Source organism: Poecilia latipinna, unplaced genomic scaffold (assembly GCF_001443285.1).
Source record: "Poecilia latipinna isolate Pla-1442-1.1 unplaced genomic scaffold, P_latipinna-1.0 Scaffold1326, whole genome shotgun sequence".
NCBI lineage: Eukaryota > Metazoa > Chordata > Actinopteri > Cyprinodontiformes > Poeciliidae > Poecilia > Poecilia latipinna.
The window spans coordinates 1-23478 of NW_015113942.1; the positions used below are offsets into that span (position 1 = coordinate 1).

At 39.4% G+C, this 23478-nt stretch overlaps 1 long non-coding RNA gene across 1 annotated transcript; it reads left to right on the top strand.

The window, feature by feature from the left end:
• Nucleotides 1-2: 2 nt before the first annotated feature.
• On the top strand, nt 3-23452 carry LOC106961709 (uncharacterized). Its single transcript, XR_001427826.1, has 3 exons — nt 3-84; nt 14373-14376; nt 23442-23452. It is a non-coding gene; the product is annotated as an uncharacterized LOC106961709 (long non-coding RNA).
• Nucleotides 23453-23478: the final 26 nt, after the last annotated feature.

The following is a 23478-nucleotide window of genomic DNA, read 5'->3' on the forward strand; positions in this document are numbered from 1 at the left end:
CTTCTCCCCCCGGGCCGCAGCAAAATTTTCCAAGTCTTCACCGGTCCGTGGTAATAAAAAGGTTGGGGACCACTGGTCTAGATGGTATGAGAAGCATCACAAAATGTGCTTCTTCCCTTTTATACCCATTTAAAATGAGTTTTTAGATAAAACAACAGATGTGGGAAGATCGCTGTGATGGCAGCTGCAGTGTCATGGCAGGGGTGTCCAAACTTTTTGGGCCAAAAGCATCAAGTCAGAAGTCCTTGCGGGCCAAAAAAACCCCAAAAACCTAAAAAACAAAACTCAAGCAAGTATAGTAAAGAGATGCTGTTTGTTGTCGATCCAAAAATCTAAAAAGGATTTTGCAGGTTTGCTGTAATTGAAAGATATGTCTCTAGTTTTCAATTTTTATTTTTGTTTGGCTGAACTAAACACATTTTATACAGGATTTGGGTCACTTTCTTTCAAAATGGTTGCTATATTTAACCAAGTAAAAAAAAAAATTAGATTAACGCCGATTTGGGTGCAGCAAAGTTGCCACTTCAGTAAAAGCTTGGTTATACAAACACTGATACTTTATCTTGTACTTAACACTTTACATTGTCAGAAAATCTCGTTGGTTATAATTTTACTCTTATCCCAAATAAAAAGCTTTCATCTGCATCAACCCTTTGTGCTGGACGGGACAAACTTGTATCATTCTTGAATTGCATTTTTGGGGCCTGCACAAAATCAGTCCAAGGGTCACAAATGGCCAACCAGGCCGCACTTCAGACACCCCTGATCCAAGGAAACCATGGAGCTGGTTTAACAAAAATGGCGCAGTATAAAATATTCCTATCTCTACCTACCGCCAGAATAAGTGAAGAACAAAGAAGATAGTTCATCACAGCATGCTCACATCTCTACTGGTTTCACCAGGCCTCATTATTATCAACGGGAACACAATAATGCATATTAAGGATGAAAGATGTAAAAAAAAAAAAAAAAATGACATTATGCATACATATATGAGAGGCTGGTTAAAATCTTTTATCCTTGCTGTTGGGAGAGTGTATATTTATGTTCTGTGAGGGTTACCATTGCACCTTGTATTAAACTGGCCTGGAGGTGTATTGTCAGGGAATATAAGAGAGAGGCTTTGGGGGGCTTGCAGAGAGAGAGAGAGAGAGAGAAAGATAGGATTGTAAAAGAGAGCAGAGGTTATTTAATGATGAGAGCAGTGTAATTACCTCCCAGTGAGGTTCAGCCTTTTAGATGGATGATTATTCAAGGGGAGAAATCTCATTTGCATCTTGTACAGTAATATATAAAAGTGTTCATTCTACACTAAATTAAATCGCCATGTAGGGTTTTTTTTTTCTCTCATTACAGGAAGTCCTTTTTTTTTTTTTTTTTCCCCCATCAGGTGAATTATGGTTTCACATCTAGCTGAATTTAACTGTAACCACAAAGAACATGATAGTGTTTCCACATCCAGCAGATTTTCTGCTTCCTCTTGTCTCTTGCGCTTAACTCGCAAATCATTAACAAGGTGCCAGACGTTATGAGATGCCACAGAGCGAAACCGTGTCAGGGCCTTGTTGTAGCTCGCTAAGGAGGGGCATGGAGTATGGCTGTGAATAAACCTGTTCTTGCCATAATTATCCAGATATCTGCTGCACTCGCACTTGCAATTCGCTTACCTTAGTCTCTCTTTAACGCGGCGGTTGCCGTTTCGGATTCCACGCCGCTCTCGCAGACACGTGGCTCAGCTCGACGAGCGCTCTGCTGGCTGTCGGTCCCTTCAAAGTATGAAATCATGGACCTTGCTTTCATTCCCCGCACTACCAATTATAGTAGGAGTGAAATAGCATGGACTGAGTGTAATGATGGCAATCGAAGCTGCTTGGGGTGACGAGCCAAAGTTTCTTCTTGTTACCCTGCGTTGCTGCATAGCACACGGAGACGAATACAATGAAATGGAGCGCATAAGAATACCAATAACTTAAAAGTGACTTAAGTAGAAGTAAAAGAGGCGTGGTGACAGATTAAACTAAAAGAGAGAGAATGACTGACAGAACAGCCGTCTGTTGAACTTCATGCTTATTTGGCTTGCATTGAGCCTCTCTCCTCCCCGACCCCCCTTTCCTCGGCCGACTTGCGGGTCAGCTGGGACCGATAGCTCGCGCTGATGTTTTTTTGGCTGACAGATGGGCGCAGGTACCGACACTGGTGCAGCCTGGAAAAGGATTCTCCATGCCTCTGTGTGCTGCCACAGCCATTTTACCCAGCTGTCAGTCACAGACAGCACGGTTGACGTTATCAGTTGTACCGCTCTTAGCTGGTGGAGGTCTGCTGCCGGGAAGGAGTCAGATGGCAAAAGAGAGTGAGAGAGGGAGGCGGTGGTGGTGGTGCTGGGGGGCCCTGTGGGGTAGAAATATAAATTGAATTGGTGAGAGTGAGGGCAAAGAAGATTTTGGGACGGACTAAATAAAACACGATGACTGAGGGCAGGGGAATAATAATGAGAGAATTATAGTCAGCATGTAAATTTGACTCAGATTAAATCATTTTAATGCTATCAAAATAAATTTATGTTTCATGACCTGTCAATGAGAACAATGCTGTCTGAAGATGAATCCTAATTTTTTTTTTTTCTGTGAGAATTTTACACAGCATTCAGAAAGAAGAAAACACCTCTTGGGCTAATGTTAATCAATGTCGTCTTATCACTGGAAAGGAAATGATAAAAACAAAGGCTGGTTTAGACGTGACACAGTGATTGATTGAAAGTCAAAGTGGAATTTAAGCTCTTTTTTTTCAGTAAAAACTAAGCACACTGAAACCCTAAGAGACATCACACATTTGTTTAATCCTCAAATACCCAGAGGAGGATTGACCGGAAGGTCTAAGCAGGCATCTTAGCACAGACATGTTGGAGGAGAAGAACTTGGGAAAAAGTTCTCATGAGACAAACACCCAAAGGATCTGCCCATATTCACATGTGCATCAGAACAACTCCTGTTTCATTTTCAGCTTAGGGGACCGTAGCTGCGTGTCCATGCAGCTTGGAAGCATTTTGTTCCTTCAGCTTGTGTCGATTCAGAGAAATATTTTTTTAAAAAGGACGGTGGTGGTGGTCTGCTTTTTGTTGGGTTTGGATGTACATCATTTTGGTCATTAGTGCACAGAGGTCGTTCTTAGGAAAAGCTACTAAAGGTTTAAACAGGGGCCAGGACTTTAACAAAAATCATTACGATTAATTAATTTCACAGATTTTAACTCATTAAGAGTTTGTAGAAAATAAAGCGCTTTTTTATTTTCCACATATTTTCTGGCTGTATAAAAAAAGGTTCCAGCCGGAACATTTGTATTTGCGTGTTTCTGATAACGCCAATAAATCTGACACACAACAAGCGACCTGCTCAAACACACAAGACACAGCTGCTTCTCTTGTTTCAATGGGAATTAAATTTTGTTTAAACAAAAAAAAAAAAAAAAACAACAATCTGATGGGACGATGGAACGGTTATTTTTGTGTGCAGGTTTTGCAAGAGAGAGTTGGTCTATCACTGAAGCTATTCAAGGCTAAAATATCATTTCATTGCAAAATATATTGCAGAAAGCGCAGACCTCCTCAGCAATATTGTCAGCACCCACAGTCGACAATACAAAAGAAGTTACATGAATAATCAGGAGTTAATAAAACACTTCAAAACTCAACAGGTACAATGACACTTTGCACCAATCTGATGGCCGGGTAATCTGAATAACAGATTAAATACAATGAATATGTTTGTTGTTGAGCTAATGTGTCTATTTGTATTCAATAATTTAGCAGCAAACAGGGTTTTTGATTTGAAAATGTTTATTTTGTTTAAATATGATGTTGTTTTTATTAAAATGCAATTAATTGTCATTAATCAATTACAGACTTTGCAATTAGTTAATTGCAAACAATGGGCTAAAGGCAATCTGAAATAAGCCAATTAGTCATTCCTCTGTGATGCCCAAGTTCTCTTTACGTCCCTAGTAAACAAGAATATTCTAAAGATGGTTCCTAAGCCTTCTTTCTTCCTCTTCGTCTCAGTTAGAGATTTACAAGGCAAGTTATGACAGCACACAGTAATGACAGCCATCTATTACGCCTGCCAACGAACAGCAAGAATCGAATCTACCACAGAACAAAGATGCTATTTATAATCGTTTTGTGTGTGTTTGTGTGTGTGCGTGCATTGAAATTCGCTTGTCATTGCCAAATGTGATTGTGGTACAATAAGTCTATCTGCTCGATTTATTGCCGTCGGTGATAAGATCTTGAGGATGAGAAGACTTTTATTGGAAGCACATTAAGAAAATAAACATCCATAAAAGAAGTGGTTTCAATCACTCAGAGATGAATTGCATGGACGCATGATTAAGAGATATGTTCCTGAACAGAAATCGGAGAAAATAATGAAAGGAAAAGAAATAATAATAATAATAATAATAATAATAATAATAATAAAAGCTCCTTGAGTCTGAGCATCTAAAAGAGAATGGCAGGAAAAGAGGAAAAATGAAGATGTAAGGGGGGGAAAAAAGCAGCAAAGAAGTTACTTAAAAGTGCACATGGATCAATAGATATGGATGTGAATGGGGGGTCTTAAATAAGGCTCTCACTTGTGTCCTCAGATCCTGTTTCACAAAGAAACTCAAACTCTGCAGATCAATACCCAGCTCATCTCTCTCTGGCCCCTGTCCTGTACAGCCTTTAGCCACTGGCTCCTCTTGAATGTGTGCCTGTTTTGTCTCTTGCGGGACTTGAAACCTAGTCAAGCAGTCTCTGTATCTCTCAGCTCCCTGGCTCAGTCTGCATGTGAAAAACCTTTGCTCAACTGATACTTGGTCATCCATTTTCCCAATGAAGCAGCCATCATTCCGATCAGAGACGGACAGACGCGTGCAAAGATTGTGCACACTTAAATAAATCTGCCATTTACAGACCTGCTTCAGATTCCCTCTTCCAGTGCTTTTTGCTTTAAACAAGCCAGCCAAGCCAAGAGCTATTGTGAAAAATAGCTTTTTTCCCAATTTTTGTACGTCTGCTTTGATTTCTACTGGTTCTTGACAGCAAAAGATGGCTACCAACCCTTCTGGATGGATGGATGGATGGATGGTTTGCAACATAGACTGTACATGTATTGGAATGTTTTCATCATACATTCTTCTCTTCTGAGGCGTTTCTTAACCTTTTCATCAGTTAGTTAAAGAGTAAGACGATCATTGTGTGAAACATATTGCTTCTAACATACGGTTTTAATATTCCTGACCATCTACGATAAATAATTGAAAGCCCAGGGACATCTGTTATTGAGAGTCGGCAAGACTGCCAATAGGCATACCAGACCGGGACAAAGCTCGAGCTTGAATGAGTTGCAATAGCCTGTGGTCAAGACTGTGTCAATGGGCAGAGAGTACGGCTCCAATCTCCGTCAATGAGATTTTTCGAAATTTGGCAGTGGAAAGCTTTTGCATAAATACACAGCTATGCACACACGTTTTTCTTTCTCTCTTGCTTTACGTAATGATTCATTTTAATTTGTCAAATTTCTGACACAGACTGAGATTACATCCCCACGTCTGGCAGACTCTGCTCACACCCTGCTTTTGGTTTCTTTTCATTAGCAAAATGCTGTGACCAATGGTTCTGACTGTGCAAATGTCACCAAAGTCCTCCTCTCTGTGTCACCTCTTTGTGTTCCCCACCGCTCCTTGTAACACCTCCGGGAGCCTTCCTGCCCTTTCTCTGACAAGGAGCCATGGTGGTCTGGGTACATGGTGACCTCCTCCCCCCAACACACACAAAACAAAAGTGTGTGCAGACAAAGAAGGCGGTCCCCGAGGTACAAAGATGATCCTAATAGATGACAGTTTCATAAAAACCAGTGTGGCTTTGGACTTTTGCACCCACAACAGCTTCAGAAAGGCATAACGGATCCTTATAACAGGAAGTGTTATGCTGATGAAGAGGGCCGAATAGGAACAGAGAACAATCACCTAAAAATACCCTAAAATAACAAAACAAATGCGTGTCTTATTAGAGTACCTATTTTAGCTTTTTGCACATGCAACACTTCAAAATGTGAAAAAACAGAAGTTACTGACAGTATTTTTTTTTTAGATATGTATATGACATATCTAAAAAAACATGTATTTTTTTTTGAAAATATGAAGTTGGATTTATCAGGAAGTATTACTGATGTTATCGAGCACGCGGCGTTGTACTCTGACGTCTGAAGATACGTGTTTTATCCAGGGAGCAGATCAAAGACTGGCTGCTGGGCAGAATGACCCTGCTGAAGTAGCCTGGATTTGCCTTCCGTCTTGTTCACCTCTTAGTAAGGCTGCTGCTCAGGGCGAAGTACAAAAGACGAGGAAGACCGTGGGGAAAACCAGCGAGAAGATTAAGACGTCAGCTGCAGCGAGTTAGGAAAGTGTGGAAGAGCGTGAGGAGACCGGGTTTTTTTTTTTTTTTTTCCCGCTGTAAAATATGACACAGGGCATTTTAAACTCATGTAAATGAACAGCAGAAACTGTGGCTTGAAGAACTTTTTTTTTTTTTTTACTTTTTCAGTTATAATTTGGCAAGGTCTAAAATGGCAAAAACATCTACCGATTAGAGACAGCAGCTTGCCTTTTACCGTTTAATTGTGCAGCATTTTGCAGAGCAGACCGTTTCAGTGGACAGAGGGAGTTTGAAGAGAGTTCAAGTGTGTGTGGTGGAGTAATTAGTCACGTCATCCCTCTCTATCAGGGACCTTTGTCGATAGTCTCTCACTTTGCTCTACCATGAGGGAGAAAACCCATCTGCCAAAGGCAGATGGGTTTGGCCATGTCTGTTTATGCCACAGCATCCACACAGAAAAGCATTTAGGCTCTTACACTGTTAAGTGATTGGAGTTTGATTTTGAGATCACTGAATAAAAAAATATAATTGTCTGATGTTTCATGTTGCAGTGGAATGTCTGAGTAGTTTTGTTTTTTCTAATACTGCAACCAGACACACTGCAGTAACGCCACTTACCCCTTTCATTTCTGTCATGCGTTTTCTAGTGTATAAAGTTGCACGCACTTCACAATCCCATGATCACACATGGCAGTGACACCATTTTGGTGATGTTTTATTTGGTAAGTGCAAACAAAAATAAGACAGGCATACAACATATTGCCCTCACTTAAAAGTTCAGTGTTGCTTTTTAAACCAATCAGCTTCTTTTTTTTAAATATTAGAGACATTAATGTGGTTGTTAAAACTGCCATTTGGATCATGGTAACCTTGATAAAAATCTCAGGTGTTATTTTCTGTACTTTAAAGCTGCACATGCAGAAGCACAAAACTCTGGGCAGATTCTGAAATGACGAGTTTTGAAGATAAAGAATCCTGATGGCCAAATTTTTGCAATAGATCTTTGTAAACATTTAATATGCTGCTAAACAAAAACAGAAAAATCCCATAATAAGGCTGATATATCAAATAGTAAATATTTACATTTCACCCTTAAACACCCAACCGCAGACAGTAGGAGCTACCACTCTTTAATCATTTTCTCTCCTGGTGAGCTGTCCGTCCAACTGTCGTATATATTTAAAAGTTGTAATTAAAAATGACAGGCTTAAATTTTTTTTTGTAAAAATACAAAGACTCTTCAACATGACAGAATGTGTATGGATAAATTTTTAGAACTTTTCACCCAATCCAATCCAATACTGACAAAACTATTTATAAAATTACCAGGGCAAAGACACACCAAACACAAATAATCAGCACTTCTGTTTTACATCATTTTGTTACTCCATGTAGTCAATACTTGATGTTCCCCTCTTACTTCATCAATCTATTAGGCAATCACTTTTTATTGATTTCTCTCCTACAATTGAAGCTCCTGTGAAATTACCACTGTAAAAACTTAAAAAAAAACAAACAAACTGGTAATTGTTGGTTAGTTGGATTGAGGTCAAGTGTCTTTTGAATGGTGAACATAAAGAAAAACGGGACAAAAGGGGACTGCGCTATCAGAGTTTAATGGTGTATTAAGATTTTATATAAAGTCATTTAACCTTTCACCTCCTTGCAATTATGAATTTCCTTGCCATGTTTCATCAATGGCGTCGATCCCTGTTGTTAGTTTTCTGTTAATTGGACTTATCAGAAGCCACAATCCTGGTCGCCACGTGTGAACAAGAGAGGTTATCATCAGCTATCGGCATGGAATAGCAATGAGGGCGAATGGGCGGAGGAGATAAAACCAGAGGCTCTGTGTGCGCAGCTGTTGTGTTGTCCTTTCGGGTGTGTACGTGTAGCAGGTTAGGGCGTCTGGAATGTTAATGGTGACGACACAAACAATGGAGAAAACCTTTATTCGCAACAACAACAGATCTTTTACTTTCACCTCATGCGCGCGCGTTGACTAATTGCTCCGTGCAGAAGTATCTTCAGACTTGCAAACAAGAAGAGGGCCACCGCAAGGTGAACCCCCAGCAAAATGCACTGACAGAAAAGGCACCGAACAGTCAACATATGCCTGAACTTGTAATTATTTCCTTGAAGATAAATATCATTTTTCATGTAGGCAGGTTTTTTTTTTTTTTTTTTTTTTAGGCAATTTTGAAAGTTTAGTTTCTGAATATAGAGTCTCACTTTATTATTATTATGATAATAGTGGAGCACTATGGATCAAAACTCGTTACTATCATTAGAGATTAATAGAGACTTTTCTGGAAGCCAGATTTTGTCTTGACTGTTACTGATGCTCATTCTGGTCAGAACAATGCAGCAATTAAATGTAAATCCAGTCAAAAAAGACGCCGTATATCAGTGCTTACAGGTCTTACTGTAACAACACTCTTCAGAGTGACAGCTATTACTGAGTAAAGAAGACTTGGACTTGGATATTTTCAGTGTCAGTAAAGTGTTTAAAACTGAAGTCAAGCTGGACAAGCTATTTGAAATGTAAATGTATTTTCCAAGACATTTTGAGGCAAATCTGCAGTATATTAAGGCCGAGGAGACACAAAGAAAGACCCAGGACATGTTGGAGGGTCGGCGTATTTAGCTGCCCTGGGATCGCCCTGGAGGAACTGGGACTGGGAAGAGGGAAGTCTGGTCTCCTGTGCTTAAGCTGCAGCCCCTACGAAATGAACCCAGATCAAGTAAAACAAAGAAAGAGAGAAAGAATAGCAAGAATAAAACTTATTTCTAATATCCCCAAAAGTAGAATTGAGGTTTTTTTTTTTTATTATTTAAATTTAGATTTGATTTAAAATAATTACATTATTTGTCAGGAGGTGCATTTGGATTAATCATCCCTGAGATGTGCCTAGATCTTTATTGGATCTCACCAATGTCAAACTGAATTGATTAGGCTCAGACATAAAAAAAAAAGAAAACACAAATGAATCACAAGTACAAAGACTTCCCTAAAGGCAGATAAAACTGCGGTGGATCATGAATCACTGCATGAGTATAAAACCATTTTTAGAGCTATGAGTGCTCCCCGGAGTCCCGTGGCCTCATTAATTGTTAAATGGAAGCATTTTCTAATTACAAGGTGTTGATTTGACCAAAGAGAGCAACTGAAGAAAAAGGAAATGTATGGCAGTGGGTTTTTAGTATGTTATGCAGCGTTTTAAAAGACATAAGAGATTCGCTTAATATGAAGTAAACATTTTTTTTCTGCTTTTTAGCAGCTACGTTAGCTATGGATGCTAACTAAAGAGAAGGAAAGTAAACAAATATCAAATCTTCCTCAAATCGCGTGAAAGGCGCAACACACCAGTGGCTTTTTAAGGAGCCTCTGAATCCGTAGACGACACCTTCTAGACAAGAGATTGGCTCGTTCTCTGATAAATGGATAAATGCGGCAGTTCAAGGTCTACGAAGCTTGCGGAAGCTGAAATCAACTGTGTGTCGTTTCCTGCAGGTCGGACTTCAATTGCTGAAGTTTAGGACTTGAGAAAACAAATGCATCTTTCCGTGTGTCAAAACAAAAACTTCTGAATATTGAGGGAAAATCCTTACATGTACAGAACAGATGCAGTTTGACTAGGAGGATATGTGGCCTGTTGTGTTATTGCCTCTCCACTCACGCGCAGCCTCCACTGGGGTGGAGACATGGAAAACAACATGAGCACAAACACATAAAAATGCATGTAAATCGATCTTCTTCTTCAGTTGTTCTTAGTTATGAATGAGCGCAGCACATGGAACAAATCCATGGCCAAATTTAGGGTCAGAGGATTTGCTTTTGTTGTTGTGAGTTTTATCTGTTACATCAAAGTAAGTATTTGATTTTTTTTTTTTTTTTTTTTTTTTAAAGTTTCCCTCACACAAAGGAAGAAGACGCTTGGATGATTTATTGGGCAGACAGGATAAAAAAAAAAAAAACATCCAGAAAATCACATGATATGATTTTTAAATTAGTAATTTAAATTTTATTTCTTTTATTTCTAAAGTATTGAATCACATACCAAACATGAATTCCAGCTTTTCTTTTCTAAAGCCCTCCTATCATCCACTCATTACCTTTATGAATAGCAGCTATTTGAACTCATTACCTGTATAAAAGACACCTTTCCACACATTCAGTCAATCAGACCAAATTTTCTGCTACGGTGTCACAATTATGAACAAAGCTTTCAACCAAATATTAAATTCGATTTTTTTTTTATTGTATCAAATACCTATTTCATGTAATAAAATGCAAATCAGCTGCTAAAATATCTCATAATGTGGTTTAATTTTATTTTTATTTTCATTTTTTTAGATTTTGCCCCTACAGTGAAAATTATAAAATCTCTCCATTCTTTTTAAGTGAGAAAACATGAAAAATTGGCAGCACGTCAAATAGTTATTATCACTTTAATAAGTTAAATTACCCTAAAACAAATTAGCTAAAGATACAGAAGTGTGAATTGTTCCTCTCTAATAAATGTTTCTTTTATTATAAGCAGATTTCGGCCGGTTTTTCCATCCAGTTGATCCCGGCTTTGAACGGCACCTCCAGGCTTCGATTCAAAATATATTGCAACCCTGTAAAAGTTTGAACATGTCCCAAAAAAAAATTACCTTCAGCTCTATTATTGTACGCTCACATTTAATTTTAGAGGTGATAAAGAAATGTTTTCTAGCTGAAGTCTCTCTAATTTTCTGGAGCTGGCTGTGGACCACAGAAAGAAGTCATTGTCTTAAGAGTTCAACATCATAGTATTTTTGCTGTTTTAATTTGGGGGAGTGGAAAAAGTTTGAGGGGTGTAAATACTTTTCCAGTACACCCTACAGCCTTGCCTACTACAAGCACCATTTTTCAAAGCTCTTAAATCCCAGAATTCTGCTGTGAGAGATCTAATGTCATCCTCGGTTCCTGTTGTGTGGCTCTGACATCAACGCTTACCATCCATCAAGCTAAACAGCACATCACACCTTCCAGGCTCGCAGCAGAAAAATATGCAGATATGGCGGAAATCCTTTCTCAGCTGTGAAGGGCGGGAGAGTAATAAAAAAAGAAAATCATGAAGAGGAATGCAGGGAGGATGGGAGGAATAAAGGGAGGAAAAAAACGAGGGAGAAGAAGAGGAGGAGGAGGGGAGGAAGAGAAAAAAAAGCCTCAACCTTTTCTAATCAATATCCATTCCCTCGAGCTGTCATGTCGCTGCACAAATGGCTGTTGCATTACCAAACAGAGAGCGTCTGATCCTAAATAAAATATCACCTTCAGTCCAATCCATCTCATTCATCTTCATTTAACAAACGCTCAGCTTTTGGCAATACCTTTTTATATTCCCGCTCCTCCATAGACAGAATGAATATGTCAGAATGACAAGTCCTGACACCCGAATACGGGAACGCTTCTCCTCAGAAAAGACACTAGTCTGTAAGCGTCATTGTTCCACTGAGCACTGCAGACGAGCGATTCCACGGGGACGGATTGCAACGTTGCGGTTTAATTTGCAGTTTATGACTCATGGCCTTGTGAGTTGTAAATTGCACGAGGAAAGATTTTAGAACACGCAGACGTGAAATAAATCTAAAGAGAACGAGCACAATGCAGCGAACACTGTTTCTGTGTAATACAGAGAGTGGGAGTACGCTGTCGTTTATGTTCAGTGGAACCCCCCCCCCCTCCTTTTCTCTTCCTTTTCCCCTCCGGTTTGACACAAGCACACTTCCTCGTACTTGTGCTCGTGTCTGCTGTAATCTTGCAAAATCAGCTTCGCTGTGAGGCTTCGCATTCAGCCGTGCACGTGTCTGTTTGTGCATATTCGTCCCCTTAAACAAGTGTAGACTGACAGCTGACCTTATCAGCAGAAAGCAGCACCTAATTTGTGCAATGATAAGTCAGTGGAAAAAAAAAAATATGTGAACGCAGAAAACGGCCATCTTTTTGTCCTCCCTCGCTACATCCCCTTTTGGCTGTTTTTGTTATTATTTCCCTTTGCCTCTTCTTTTCATCCTCATTTTTGGGTCTGTCACGAGTAAACAGTCAGCATTAATTAAATTATCTCTGTCTGCGAAACAAAAAGAATAACAGGAATATCATTGCATCCTTTCTACTGGCTTCTAATGTCTCAATGCTCTCTGTCAGTGGACAGTCATGCAAAAAAGAGCAGATCTCATGTAAAGAGGAAAATATTTAGCCCATAATTAACAGAGTGTTACATCTGTGGGGAAAAACAACAACATTTTTTTGCATCTGAGAAGGTCAGAAAAAGTAATTTGGAACTTTTTATTACTTTTGTTCTCTTGCTGATTAATTATAAAACAGTGAATTGCAAATCTATCAAATCTCCTTGTTGTTTCTCACATGTTGTTGCGGTGCACTCACTTGTACTTGAGTCAAGTTGTACTTGATGGTGGACCTATAACAAAGTAATGCATAGTTGTGAAGTGGAAAAAAATACACTGTTTTCTTTCCGCCCAAATAACCATAAAAAAAAAGTGCAGCATGTTTGTATTCAGCCTCGTTTAGAAGGAGCCCGAATATTTTTGACTTGATTGCTGTCAGTATTCTACAAACTGGTAAAACTAACTGTGCATTTAATTCACATTGCCATAAATACAACTGTTCTCTGGAGGCTTTGGAGATTGTGAGAAGCTTAAAGCAAATATTTAGCTTCTTTTTTTAACAATTGAGGGCAAATAGTTATTTGATAGTGCTATATGATGAGGCTATATGGCTGGGGAATAATACTGCATCTTTAATTAAAAAAAAAAACAATGAGAAATTCTGTTTGTAGTTTGGTCATTGCAATTATTTGAATTTGTTTCAATTCGTCCTACTAAAGGTCAAAACTGGGGACCACAGCTGTAAGAATTCACCTAGAACATGGATGGAATAGTTCGATCAGAGCTTATTCGTGTGTTTGAATGGTCTAGTTAAAGTTTAGAACAAAATCCAGTTAAGAATCTGTTGTATGACTTACACATTTGAATACATAGAAGTTCTACCTAACCTGTACATAAGTTAAGATGCATAAAACATCTATTTTGTATCACGTCTCCATGTAGTTAGAGATTAATTTGATTCCTCAACTTTAATGCATTCATCCTTAATTTCAGCGTCTTTCTCATATTGTCCTGAATAAGTCGGCGATCTGTCACGGGCTCACATCGGACAAACTGTTTTCACGCAGAATCGAGTCAAACGAATAAACGAGAAAAGAAAAAAATGATATGAAGAGGAAGTGGGGAAAGGTCTCCCGTCATCCCATTCGCCTGTCTCTTTGACCTTTCTTCTCTCTCACAGCTTTCTGCTGCTCGGTGTCTGATCAGTGGCGCGGTGACAGGATCCCGATCCTCAGAGCTGCTTCTCCACTTCGAGTGCCAAGCCAAATGACCCGATAGCGCACTGGGAGAGCAGCACGAGCCGAGCCATCATATGCATGCACACACGACGGCACACACAAAGCCTGCAGCCTGTGAGGCCTCGGGATGCCTCTGCTGCTCCTTTGGGTCCGCTTGAGATGTCGTGTTTTTTAAGCAGCTGCTAACAGTCTGCTCCGGCCACTAACCCTGCCTGTTTTGGGCCAACACCTTACAGAGGAGCACTAACGATCTCTCTCCTTCTTTCTGTCTCGTTCGCTCTTCCATTCATCTCTCGTAGTTTTTTTTTTTCCCCCCACTGCCTTTATTGCTGTTTATCTATCTCATTTATACTGCACCCTCTCTCTCGGTTTACTACGTTTCCTTTTGATTGCATGTATTTATAATCCCGCCCGTCAGTACCTGCACCTGCTCATTATTTTTTGTTTGTGAACACGTGTTGCTTGTAATCGCGCGTGCCACTTTGTATTCGCGGCTGGGCATATCTGTGTTAACCCACTGTCCATTAACATTGTGTTTACTGCCTCTGTATCATTAAGAAGCACAGACAAGTGTCCTAGTAAAAGACTGGGACATAAACTGAAGTGATGCAGCTCCGGTCAGACTCACATTATTCTCTGTTCTATTTCCATGGCTGCCTGGAAGCCTAAAAGCCCTCATAAATTACACTGTTATTTGGGTCAAACCTCTGTTAGTAAGCACAGGCTTGATTTAGAGGCTCGGCTTCCACCCTTATTTTTGAATTTGTGCTGTGCCTGTTGTATGACCTGCACACCACACACGTGCACCGGCCGATGCCCGGTTTGCGGTAAAACAAACAATAAACATTTATTCACATCCCACTGAGTGCAGCATATAGACGCAGTCAAACAGAAGAGGCTTAAATGGGTTTTAATATTTGCAGATAGACCACAAGAGGGGTTGCACAGTCTTTCTAAAATACATCTTGTGTGGTCAAACATCAGCTATCGCAGCGTGTGCGCGCTCATTGCATGTGGTTCTTTTGTGCACGTCAGCAAGGACTTATGTTGCTAAAACAGCAGAGCTAAAGTCAGTAAGAATGGAAAACATGGGAACCTTTTTTTTTTTTTTTGCCTCTAACTTGTAAGCAAACAGATCAGCTGCGCTTTCTTTCCACGTCTCTCATGTTTAACCTTTATTTTCCTCAACTGAGTTCAATTAGTGTACAGAATTTACTAGTTACGAAGACCAAGATCAGATTAGTCTGATCTGAGTTCTTACTCTGTGAAGAACTGAGTAATTGGTTCTAAAAATTTAGGAACCTCAGAAGAAATTGAATATAAAACGTTGCACATATTGACGTAAATATACATTTATACCTGTATAAATGTATGCCTGTATATTTATATATTTACAGGTATATAAATGCTGATTGTGCTGAAACACAATCAGCAGCATGACCCACTCATGTATGTTTTTACCAAATACAAAAAAAAATAACAAAGAAACTGCAAAATTTCCTTAGGCCTCAGCCAGTCAATGTCAAGAAGCAACACCCACTGGTCAATGGCAGTCATTATGTGGGTGGCAGTTAAAACTGGAGGAGGAAGTGGCGTTACAGTGGATCAGTGGTGTTGGTGGGAATTTCACATTCCTCCTTTGACATTGGGTAGGTGGGTGTGGAGGATGATGTGATGATGGTTGACCAACTGAAATCCCTTTCAAGAACAATTTGTGCTTTTCCAGAGGCTCTTCAGATATCTCCTCAAATAATGATATGATGCGCTCTTGAAGAAACTACTTATCGTTAGGTACTTTCGAATACTTTTTCTTTACAGCATTTGTCTCCACGTGTCGTGTCCCTTAAAGTCTCGTGGCCATTAAAGTCCTGGGCCTTACAATAAATAGCACAATGTTAAGATGACTTATTTTTGGAAGCAACACTGTTCAAGGAAAACTTGTCTAGCTTACATGTTTTAAATACTTTTGCTGCCATTCAATATTTGTTGTAAGTAGATTGTAGAGAATGCATAGGTGTAAAAACAATTGCCTTTTTCATAATTTTATAGTTAATACTGGAAATGATTAAATATTGAAATGTAGCCAGGAGTTTCACACAAATTTGCAGTAAAGAAAAAAAAAAAACAATTGTTTCTACTAGTCTTTGAAAAAAAAAATACCCTGAGACAAAATCAAGTAAAAACTATAGTCAAAACCAAAACTTTGAAAAAGTGCTCACAAGATTGGTCATGAAACTAAGACTGGCCTTGATTATCACACATAACCGTGATCTAAACTTCTCCAGCACCGCTGCCTATTGTTTTTCTCGGTCTTTGTAGTTGTTCTCTAACCCAGTGGTTTTCAATCTCCAGACCCATTGACCTTCATGTTTAACTGCTACAGTACGCCTGAATCAAATGAATACATTACCTCCTCAGCATGCCATTAAGTGCTGCAGAGGCCTGGTAATCACCCATTTATTTAGGTCAGGTGTGTGCCCGCAGGGAAACATAAAAACATCCAGACCAGTGGATCGTGAGGACTAGGACTGAAAATTAATGACACAACCCAACTCTTAAAGTCTTCACAAAACAGCTGTTTAACAACTGAGATTAAATAACACTCAGGTGGACTAATTGACAATTAGATGAATCCTGAAAACTTTGATTTCACTTTCAGATTAAATGCGAGTAAAATGTATGCCACACTTTTCAGGTTTTTATTTAGCAAATTGTCAAAAACTAAGCACCGTTTTTTTTTTATATTCACAATTATTTTTTAACTCACAGGGAAGTTTGTGCTTGTAATTTAACAAATTCTTGATTAGATAAAATTTGTTTTCTTTTGCGAGGCACTGTGAACAGCTGAATTTGTAAATGAGGGCAGAGAACTTCAAAAGCAGACGGATTTGCACTGGGCAAAAAACAGCACTCTGTTTTTGAGGAATTTAGATTATATATATGTATAGAAGGAAATGAAATTATGATATGCTTATCCTCCAGTAGGAATCAGAACAGTTGTCATGAATATCCTCTTAGCTTTTCATTGATTTAGGCTACAGACACATTCTGAATAATACCACTGATGTCCTTATGTTGAGGCATTTCTAATCCTAACCAAAAGTGGCTGATTTTCTAACTGCGAAGGTTCTACTTGCACTCACAATTGCAAATGTTACACAGCAGAAAATGTTACACCACTTCTGGTGTAGCATATTTGTTCAGTTCAAACTGTGAACAGAAAGCACAGCAGTTATGGTAGCTGCTCCTAATATCTGCTATAAGCCGTTTTCTCAGCAATGGCGGACTTTTTCATCGGACAGTCAACCGCTGAACACAATAATCAGAGAGCGGCACAATAGTAAACACACATACTCACTACTGACGTCACTGTACATCTACTCCAAGTAACTTTCATTAACTGAACTCAAAATACATATATTTAGAAAATATTAAAGCCGACCAACTGAGCCAACACGAGCGCGAGCCATTAGCATCATTACTTTAGCCTGGTGCTAACTCCGGCTTCACATTAAGCTCAGCTGTTCAGTTCTGTTGAAGCACCTTTTTCTGCCAGACGGTACATATCAGAGGCTACTAGCGTTATAATCTTTATGTATTATTTATGACTCAGCTTATCTGTGAACAGAAAGCACAGCGGTTCTAGTAGGTGCTTCTAATATCTGCTGTAAGCTGTTTTCTCAGCAATGGCGGACTTCTTCAGCCTGCCAGAGCGTCAACCGCTGTTACATACGGCGCTGAGCGCCCTCTGATGGCGAAATTCATACATTGCTAGGTATAATAAATTCTAAGTTTCTCAGTAACCTTTAGCATAAAAATAAAATGGGGAGGCTACTATTTTCATGCCTTGTTCTCTTTCATAATGCCACACAAAGGAAGAAATGGAAGAACCGAAAAACCTTTGCAGTCTGTATATTAGGGCAATATAAAACAAGTAGCACCCAAGCTTCTTAAAGGCATCATTCCAGCGGGAATTGGATTCCTCAAAGATGACTGGAATCTCCTCTTTCTGCCTTTATTTAGTTAGCATTTTTAACACATTTTTAACAGAGAGTTTGGATATTGGTTTCTGCTGCAAATACAATTCCTGTATTTTTCCTATTTGTTTTTAATATTTTCACAAATGTACGGGTGTAATCCGAGACGGGAGCATTGGGAAGCCATCAGCAGTTTAACCGCGTTCTACTGCTGGAGAGCGCATGAATATGGCGTCTTTACTTCTCAATCTCTGCAAATGAGAAACAAAAGATGTTAAGATGACTGAAACAGGAACAAAAATATGAAACAGTCAAGCTGCAGCTTGTTTTTATTGCATATACAACTGAGAAAAGATAAGCCAAACAAACGAAAAATTGCAAAATAATGTAATACATGCTGCAGTTCTAAACCTCACCATTGTACTTGGCATCTTTTGAGACATCTTTAAAGCTCTTAACAGAATCCTGAGCTTTGGCAGTTTTCTTTCTGAATCCTCAGAATAATATTAAACAACCATATGTTAGAAAAACATGACATCATTCTGACCCTATGTTCCTCACATTTGAGTCTATTTACTAATAAGGTGATTTCAGAAGGAAACTGCTTGTACTTGTTCATCATTAATGTAGTTTTTGGCATTGGAACTGAAAAACACTTCAATTTTTTTTATTATTAATTAACCTGCAGGAAACAGGTTAATTAATGGATAAAGGTGGTTTCTCTGGAAATAAAGCTCTACCTTCTAAAAAAAAAACAGTTTTTCTGATAACACTAAGCAGTCCGAGGACACGGCTGCAGCCTGAGCTGTGAGAAATCTGTGCTTCCTTTGACAAGCTGATGGGAAGTCCCATGTTTACGTAACTGGTGAATAGTAAAAGCATTGCACTTTATCTTTCCTTCACTCTCTAGTACTATCCAGGGAGTCTCATTTTCTCTGCTTGGCCTTTGCATAAATAATAATAATCAATTCGATTTTGATTCGTTCCTGATTGACTCAGTGGTTCCCCATAAATAGGATTTATTCATCTCCATAACATCAGTTAATTGCTTTCTCAAACCTAATTGATATTGGTCGGGATTGAGAGAATATTCAAGCTGTTGGTTGAATTAAAATGTGTTGCCCTGAATGAGACATCGTAATTAAGGCTGTATAAAAAAATCTTTATATTAAAACTATTTTTTTTTCAATTATGCAAATCAAGAAAAATAGTTTTAATTTCCAATAATTAAAAATTTCCCTGTGTATTTTATTTTATGCAACCTTCTACACTTGAGACACAGAAATCCTCTTCTCTGCCAATCTTCTATCAAGTTTCAAACTCTGCTCTCTCAAGATTTCTGTTTTTGTTTTTTTTACTTTATCTTTGACTTTTAACTATTCACGACTCCACTAATCTCAACCAATCTGCTATCGATTTGACACTAAAACAAATGCCAGAAATTTTTTCCACACACAATCAGACCCAGGTGTATCATCTCTGAGGCTATTTGAACATTCTTCACCACTGTCTGACTTTTCTGCCCCAACAAAGAAGAACAAAAAAAAAAAAAAAAAATCGCATGAATCAAATCTCAACCCTGTCAGCATCCATTTTCCCGTTCCACCGCATCCTCAAGAGGACACACAGCGACCGCGATTCAGACATGCACCCGGGGTGGCGTCTCATTCCTGCGGCTGATGAGAGCCGGCATGATGGGAGTGAGGCATATAATGTGATTTATGGAGCTCGGCTCACTTTTCAAATTCAATCAGGAACTTTGATTACTGATGAAAATTTGAGACAGGAAATCGCTTTGATAGCAAACGAAAACCTCATGAGACACAAGAGTACTAATGTGTGCAAGTGTGCACAGGCAAACAAACACTGAGCCCATCTGAACCTGACCAAATCTGATTAGGGGGAACACGCGCAATGTAATCATAATCGACAAAGCAGGAAATCCTGAAAATCTAGCCAATAACTGATGAATCCTCTCGTCTGCTTCAGATCGGGGTGTCGGTAGACACAAAGCCAAACTGAGACACGATATCTGAATATAAATCAAGTCCAAACTGATGTTTCCGTTTTTGTATATAAATACATAAACCATGCCTCCATCAGCTCTGATGAACTTTTCTGTCCCCGTTGAGGAAAAACATCCCCACACCATGACACCGCCACCACCGTCTGATACTTGGTAGTCGATGTGAAGTTTTCTGCCACACACAGTATCTTGTAGTTTGCCACGTGGGACACATCTTTTCCTGTTTTAATCGTTTGGTCAGCTTGCACTCATTGAGAAAAAGAATGCTTCCTTTGTACATTCTTTTTTTCTTCCGTCCAAGAGATTTCAGCAACAGCAGGCCAACCCGTGCGTCTTTCTGCCCAACCCAAACCCTCGGCGAGTATCGGAGGAAATGAAAAATGCGAGAAAAATGATACAAGCCGATTCACTGATGCCTGTGCACCAGCAAAGTAGTTTTCAGATAAAATATATGGTTTTCACATTTCTGCGTTGGTGAAATGTAAATAAAAGATGCCATGTTTGTGAATGAACTGCTGTAGGGCTGCTTGCACACCGTTACTACCGCGTGAAGCATACAACTGCGATGAGTGAGAGTGAAAATAAACAGTGAAAGATTTGAGACTCGTCAGTCCACAGCAATTTAGTTAATAAAGATGAACCCATTATGTGACATTTGAGTTAAATTTGGTACCGGACAAAGGCACAGCTTTGCATGTAGTATTCTGAAGTGACATAAGGTTCTCTAGCTTTATTATTATTATTTTACTTAAAAAACAACAACATTTCTAACCACTGTTAAGATTCATTGCTGTCATTACTGGTATTTGTTTAACAGTGAGACTGTTAATGTCTTATTTAAAGGCAGTTATTAACCCTTTGGCATGTGATGACACTTGTCTTCAGAAAGTGTCCCACTCTGTCACGGTGGACGTCGAAACGACTTATGCGTGCATTAACTCCTGTAAAGCTAAAAGCAGACAGTCGGTAGCCTGATACTGCTTTTGTTTAATTGATTTCACTGTGAAAAGGGTCAAAGGGTGCTGTGCGGTCGGGAGCACAAACAGACTTCTGGCTTTGTTAACGATGTGGTCCAAACATAAAATATGACTGCACAAGAAAGAAATTAGCAGCAGGCATTAACACGTAGAAAAAGAAACAAAATGTATCTTTTGCAAAAGAGAAATCCTATTCAGAGGTTTTTTTTTAATCAAACTGGCTCCTGATTGACAAATCTTCTGCAAAAACAAGCCAATCTTTGCACTTAAATTTTTTTAGCTTTTACATTTTCTTGTATATATTTTTTTTAAAGAGCATCTTTGCACACTTTCAGTTTAGGAAATAAAATGTTCTGTTGAAAACATATCTGTAATTCAACTGGCTCGCAGACGATGCATTCTGGCCCAGTAAATTGGAGCTGGTGATGGGTGTGATTCAGATCCTGCTTCGCGCGATAGTTTCAGAAACCCAAGCATCACAAGCACACCGACGCAACCATCACACGTATGTGCCCGACTCTTTGACAGAAGTTCTGGCTGATCTATGGCTGTTTGGTCCCTTGTGTTATTATAATGACTGCACATGAGGGGGACACTCAAAAATACACCTGACAGCATGACAGAGGGGCCCAATTACCTTTCCCCAGAGAAGAGTGCGTGTCACACACACGGAGAAAGAGCAGAGCGGAGGAACAGATAGAAAAGTGAAGGTAGAAAATGAGAGGCGCGCTGCTTGTGCATGTATTGCGGCAGAAACACGACAGGCTCATCAGTCACCAATGGCCTTTTAAAGCGTTTTCTGTGGGGACATCTGACCTTTTCACTTGATGTCAATAGCAGCTGCATGATGAATCAATCGCCTAAGCCTGTGGCTCCTGGAAGCCCCTGTTATCCAAAGTAAACATGTGAGATGACATTCGGCTTGTTGAGGCACCCGCAGACAAAAGCCGGAGGTAATGGATCGGCTTTTAATGGAGAAACGGACCGAAGCGGTGCCGGCGAGGAGACCGAACCACGCCGTAATCCCCGTGGAGGAAAACCTTTGGACGTATGGCTCAATGTAAAGAGCTACAACTGCATATCGAGCATAAAGCGAGGCAAATGAGATAATGACGTAGTCAAGGTCAGAGAAGACTCTGCAACCTTACTGTCTGTCTGCACAGGATGGATAGGAAAAGGGAGGAAAAAATGGAACAGAACGAGGCCAGGGGAAAGATAAAGAGGAGGGCAAGGGGATGAGATAGATACTGCGGAAATGGAGAACAGCAGGGCCTGGATTTTTTTGGATGCCGAGCTGTGTGTGTGCGTGTGTGTGTGTGTGTGTGCGTTTGCCGAGGAGCCTAGGAGTGAGCAATAGGGGAATATGAAGCCTAATATGATGGGCTAAATGAGGTGGAATGGAGGTAACATAGAGTGACAGCAACTGAGCCAGTGCATTAATGGGTTAACCAAGGCCAGGAGTCAATGACCTCCCTCCTCCCCGGAGACCGAATTATCTTTCAGTATAAAACACACACACTATACACACACTGATAATGAAGATGTGGTTGCCAGACCACTATATTTTATCAATCGAGCAAGGATGATTGATATTTTATCAATCATCCTTGCTAAAGCTATTGATCAGGAAAACCCGAAGGAAGGACTGAACAATTCTGAAGTAGTCATTGTTTTAATGAACAGATGCACTTAAGGGTTAAGCACAACCCACAATAAGGAGGCCTCAGTCCTCATCGCAGATTCGATTCCCGGCCTAGTGATCTTCGGTGCATGTTTTCTCTCTCTCTCATTACCCTACTTTCCTGTCATAGCACTTTCAAATAAAGGCCATTAAAGCAAAAAAATAAAAAAAAGGAATCCTTGAGAAGCACAACAAGCTTAAGGTGTTTTCCAGAGATGCAATGATTTGAAAAAAATAAAAAATAAAAAAAAAAATCAAGATTATCAGTGCCAATGTTCCCAATCTGTAAGGGCAGATCTATCCACTCTAGTTCTATGCTCTGTGGGCTGAGTGACATCATGCTTTATTCATTTTACATCACATTTAGAATTCCTTATTGCACCTTCTGATCCATTTGAAAGGTTTGTTGCAGTTTCTGTCTATTTCTTACATGTTTGACCAAGCTTGTGAAGCTAATGGTGTATTTAAGTGTGCTGTGCTGGTGCACAGTTATCAAATGAAGTTGTAATTAAGTACCTTTCTATCTGTATTAAAAAAAAATAAACATTTAAGTCAACTCAGCACTGTTTTTCTCTATTGATCAATGGTAAATCTCAGATATCTTTCCTGATATCAATCCAGACAAGTCAGATAAACGGAGGCCTCATAGTTGCATCTTATAGGTCTGAAAGGATCTGCTGCTAATATCTTGGTGCCAGAAGTTTTATAGCCCAGTGTAGTTTATACCCAGACGAGTCCCCGACTGTTACGGCGGAAAAAGTAGAATGAACACCTATTAAAGCTGCAGTCATAATGATGTAGAAACTCGAACCTTTGTGTAGGAGATTGCAGATACTCAATGGAAAAAAAAAAATAGAAATGTTCTCCAAGAGCTCTTATGTCCCTCTCATATTAAGAGACATTTGAGTTTTATATCACTATGACATTTAAATTACCGTCTGCATTGATGGCTGTTCTGAGTAAGGGTTTCTAAGAGAGACAGAAAAAAAAATAGATGAGCAGAGAATGTGT